Below are 5,859 nucleotides of genomic sequence, written 5' to 3'. Positions count from 1 at the left end.
GGGAACCATGTTCAAGTACATTTCTGCTACTTAAGGATTTTAGCACAACACTCAGTCTAACTGACCTTTAATTTTCCTTCTGGAAAGCTCAGAAAAATAAAATCTCTAGCTGAACTTGTCTTGGGTCTGTTTTCCTTTGGCTCTTTTCCTCTCTGCTCTGTATCACAGACAAGGACTGATCCCTGCAGGCTATGTTTCCCAGACTCTTGTGTCAGCTGACCTCCGGATGAGTTTGGCCAGTGGGGAGCACTGGCAGGAGATTGGACTAAGCAAGCAGGAAGAAGCCAGGGCATTTCTCCCACATGTTTCCATAACAGCAGCTGCAAGTCCTTATGGTCCAGCTTCAGTGGACTTCTCTGAATGACCTCAGACCTGGAGTTCAGCCAATACACTTTTTCCTTCTAACCTAAAGAGATTGTGGCTTTCTGCTATTCCTAATCTCTGGATTGTCTCACTATCTGTAATCTCCATCATTTATGTAGCCAAACCTGTGTATGAAACAGTCTCTGTTTTTACGTAATTGGGGTGGTTTTTGTTTTCATGGTAGAACCATGGCTGGTAACCTAGATGACCATGAAACCTCTCCAAGATGTAATGCTCTATGTTTTCTGGAGTCCTTTGTTCTCCATAATGTTAGCAAATTACAGCTAACATTGAAAAGAATGGGAATCCCAGAACACTTAATTGTGCTCATGTGAAACCTACATCTAGACCAAGAGGCTGTTGTGTGAACAGAGCAAGGGAACACAGTTTAAAATACATCATTTAAAATTAAGACAGGAGTGTGTCAGGATTGTATCCTCTCTCCATACCTATTCAATCTGTATACTGAACAAATTATTTGAGAAGCTGGACTTATGAAGAAGAATGTGGAATCAAGATTGGGTGAAGTCTCATCAATTACCTTCAGTATTCAGATGACATAATCTTGCTTGCTGAAAGTGAGGACTTGTGGCACTTTCTGCAGAAGACCAAGGAATACTGCCTTCAATATGGATTGTATCTCAACATCAATAAAAAATTCTTGCCAATTGTCAACAATTACATCTTAGTTGGATCCACAATCAATACCTTTGGTACCAGGAGTCAGGGGATCAGGAGACATATTGCACTGGGAAAGTCTGCAGTCAAGAACCTTCAAATTATTGAGGAGTAATGATGTCAGCTTGAGGACTAAGGTGTGTCTGATTCAGGCCATGATCTTTTCAATCACTTGCTATATATCTGAGAGCTGGACAATGAATAAAGACAACAGAAGAAGAATTGATGCCTTTGAACTGTGGTGTTGGAGAAGAGTGCTGGATATCCCATGGACTCTCAAAAGAACAAGCAAATATGTCTTGAAGAAAGACATATAGCCAGAGTACTCTTTGGAGGCAAGGATGATAAAGCTTCACTTTACAAGCTTACAGCTTGTTGATAGAAGAGGCAATTATTTGGAGACAGACATCATGCTTGGGAAGGTGGAGGGTCGGCAAAAGAGAGGAAGATCCTCAACAAGATGGATTGACGCAGTGACTGCAATGGGCTCCAGTGTGTCAGAAATTGTGAGGATGACATAGGACAGGACAGGACTAAGATCTACTGTTTTTGGAGTCATGGCACCTAACAACTATTCTCCACTGTGCCTTCCTTGCCCTTATAAATTGATTGGCCTTGGGCAAACTTCTCTTTAAGCTTTAATTTTATCATCTATAAAATGAATGCTTTTTCCTTTTTTTGGTCTTTAGCCTGTATACAGACCTTTTATTTTAATCAACAGAATAGCTCTACGTCTGTAAGTAATATTTTAAATCTAAACTGGGGATAGAAACTCACCCTTTAGCCCAGCACTCCTCAAACTTTAGGGCACACAGCATCACCTGGGTTTGTTGCTAATGTACCATAGAGTCAGGACCGACTCATAGCTGATAGTCCAACATTGTTTTCAGAGGCTGTAAATTGTGTGGGAGAAGATTGCCTGTATTTTTTCCTCACGAAGTGGCTGGTGGATTCGAATTACCTGCTTGAGTTGGTAGCACAGCTCTTTACCCACTAGGCCACCGGGAGAGTTCCTTTAAAATTAAGAAATCCAGGTTCTCAAGCCTCAATTCTCCACTGCAGTAGTGGGTCTGTGTAAGGTCTGAGAATGTGCCAGTACTCTAGCTTCCTCAGCAGCAGCTGCAAGTCTTCATGCTTCCAACTCTAACTGGACAAGCTCTCATTGGCTCCAGCTTTTGATAATGAAGTGGTTTCATAAACTATGAAGGCTGGAGCAATATTTAGAGATAGGCAGGGGAGCGCTGGTGGGTTTTTGTCTGGAACTCTGGGGTTTAATTTACAAGTAGTTACACTGCTAACCCAAAGACTGCACCCCACTGCCCTTTATAATCCCCCAGCCACTCTTTGGGAGAAAGATGGGCAATCTCCTCCCGTACTATTTACTGCCTCAGAACCCCAAGCAAGTGTCAGTTATGAGTCAGTTCTGACTTGATTGTAACGAGTGAGTGTTAGAGCACCGTGTTATGCTGCTATTGTTTGATGTCCTTGAGTAAGCTCAAACTCAGAGCAACCCTATATACAAACAACAAGAAAAACTCCTGCCCGATTCTGCAACCTGCTCACAATGTAGTCCAGGCTTAAACCCATTGATGTAGCTATTACATCATCCCATCTCATTGAGAGTCTTCCTCTTCTTCACTGAGCATAGACTTACCAAGCTGAATGTCTTTGTCCAGGTTGTGGCCCCTCCTGAAACCTGCCCAATGTATGTGAGATGAAGTCTCACCAACCTCACATATAAAAAGCATCCTGGCTGTACTTCTTTCAGAACAGATTTGTTTGTTCTTTTTAAAGTCCATGGTATATTCAGTGTTCTTTTCTATCACCATTATTCAAAGGGCTTAATTATTCTTTGGTCTTTTTTTTTTTTTTACATATGCTGTTGTTAGCTACTGTTGAGTTGGCTTCAATGCATAGCAACTTTAGGGACAATGGATCTGAACCCTGCCCTATCCCGTGCTGTCCTCACCATCTCTCATATACTTGACCACATTGTTACAGTCATTTAACACCTTTCCAAACATGGTTGAGGTCCCTTTCCAAGGATTGGCCCCTTCTGGACATATTAAAAAAAACATGTAAGATGAAGTTTCACCATTCTTGCTTTCAAGGAGCACTCTGGTTGCACTTTTTCCAAGATGTTTGTTCCTTTGACAGCCCATGTAATAGTCCATACTTTTCTCCACCACCACAATTCCAAAAGCATAGATTCTTCTTCTGTCAGCCTTATTGTTCAACTTTCAGATGCATGGCAAATAATGAAAAATACCATGGCTCAAATTAGGTGCACCTTAGTCTTCAAACTGGCATTATTATTCTTTAACACATTGGAGAGGCCCTTCACAGCATCTTTTCTCAATGCAACACATCCTTTTGATTTCTTGACTACTGGTACCAAGGGTATTGATTGTGGATCCAAGCAAAAGGAAATCTTTAACAACTTCAGTCTTTTCTCCCTCTATCATGATGTTGCCTATTGACCCAGTGGTGAGGAATTCAGTCTGCTTGATGTTGAGATGTAATCCATATTGTAGGCTGCAATTTTTGATGTTCTGCAGTAAGCATTTCAAGTCCGACTCACTTTTAGCAAGCAAGATTGTGCCATCTGTGTAACACAAGTTGCTGATGAGCCTTCCTCTGACCCTGAAGCCATATTCTTCTTCATAAACTTCTTAGCCCAGTCTCTTAAATTATTTGCTCAGTAAACAGATTGAATAGGTGCAAAGATAGAATACAGCCATGCTGCACACCTTTCTTGATTTTAAACTATGCAGAGTTCCCTTGCTCTGTTTGGACAAAAGCTTCTTGGTCTAGGTATAGCTTTCACAAGAGCACAATTAAGATTTTTTTATGATATAGTGACACATTTCCCTCCCACCCCCCATTTACCTATCCTTGGTTTCAGGTAAACAGAATCCAAATCTGCTTGATAGAGGTGGAAAATGGTTTTGTTTCAAAGTGATTGGTTAATTCCCAGGTTCTCAGGAAGAACTGGAAGATCAGGCTCAGACATTACATAGCCAGAGCCACAATCAAGTTATGAAACTCCTGGCCCTCACAGGACACTGCTGACCCCTGGCTACACATGAGCCCTTCTGTAGACTTGGAAATTTCACAGCAGCTCACTGTGAGCTGCTGCCTCTGCCTGAGAGAATGATCTAGGCTCCTTTCCTTAAAAACTCCCAATTCAAGATCAGGGCTCCATGCAATGTGCTGGTGGCAAGAGAGGCTGGGAAAGTAGCTGGCATTTTCAGTTCCTATAAATAGAAATGGGTTTTTCTCACATGAAGTTTCATAAAGTGAGGAATTCCCTAAACACAGTAATGGCAGCTGTTGTAAGACCAAATGGAAGGATAACTGGCCACTACAGATTATAAGTCCTGCTTTCTTCTCTTCTCTCCTCCTCTCCCTTCCCCTCTCCTTCCCTTGTCTCCTCCCTCTCCTCTCCTTCACTCCCCTCCGCTCTTCTCTCCCTAACTCCCCTCTCCTCCCCTCCCCTCCCCTCCCCTTCTTTCCCTTTCCCTCCCCTGATCCCTTCCCTGGTCCCTTCCCTTCCCTGATCCCTTCCCTTCCCTTCCTTGATCCCTTCCCTTCCCTTCCTTGATCCCGTCCCTTCTCTGATCCCTTCCCTTCCCTTCCTTCTTCTCACATCCCCTCTGCTTCCATTCAGCTTTCAGAAAAGAGACATCCTTTTTCCCAAGGTGTAGTTGTTAAAACCAAATTAAAGCTTCAGCTCAGTTAATTCTGGCTCAACTCACTGCTGACAATGTACATTTCCACCCCAGATATACTGAGTCAGAATCTACAGTTACACATGTGCCCCAGGCAACTCTTGATGTATGCATGAGACTCTCTTGATTCTGATGTGAATCTAGGTTGAGAACAACTGCTTTGAAGTTTGAACAGCCATGGTCAAGGTGTAAGGCAGGCAGAGAGTTTAGAAGAGTGTGTGATTATGCAGAAGCAGCTCTTCCCGTCCTCTTGGGAGACTTGGTAGAGGTTCTGAGCTGATGGAGAGGTAGCAAGTCAGGGAGGAGGGCACTCAGGTTGTTGGTATGAATTCAATATCATTCCTCTTCACACTGAAGATAGTTAGAGATTGGGGTGGAAACAGCCTGGATATGTTTGCAGTCCAAGGCTAGTGCCATGAATAATACTGCTTGGAACTCAAGGAAAGATGGGTCTGAAGTAGCCAAAAAATATTCCCTTACTGACCAAGACTGGCTCAGCCTGGATACTAAAATCAGTGGGCCTAGAGGGTCCTTATGACCTAGAAGAAAGAATGTGACATGGACCTCAAGATTAATAGGCAGGTGAAAGAGGAATTAAAACGTGAGAAATAAGAGCTTGGATTATCCAGACAAAATGCATGAGGTTGAAACCCAAGTTCACTATTTATTAAGTCTGGGTAAGTTACATAAACTCTCTTCACTTCAGTTCCGCATCTGCAAAATAGAGGTCACACTATTATATTACTCTTACCAAGTTACAATATAGTGTTTATGCTGTGCTAAGAATTACAGTCAGAGATAGATCGAACATGCAGTCAAGATGTATTGATAATAATGAGTGACTGGAACGCAAAAGTTGGGAACAGAGAGGAAGATTCAGTAGTTGGAAAACTTGGACGTGGTGACAGAAATGAAGCTGGAGATAGAATGATTGAATTTTGCACAATCAATGACTTATTCATTACAAATACGTTTTTTAAGAGACATAAACGTAGATTATACACATGGATTTCACCTGATGGTATGCATAGGAATCAGATGGATTACATCTGTGGAAAAAACCGCTGGAGAAGCTCAATATCATCTG

This window comes from Elephantulus edwardii, unplaced genomic scaffold (genome assembly GCF_000299155.1).
Source record: "Elephantulus edwardii isolate Elephantulus edwardi_28Jun2011 unplaced genomic scaffold, EleEdw1.0 scaffold00223, whole genome shotgun sequence".
Lineage (NCBI taxonomy): Eukaryota > Metazoa > Chordata > Mammalia > Macroscelidea > Macroscelididae > Elephantulus > Elephantulus edwardii.
Note: the sequence above shows the minus strand (reverse complement) of the source record.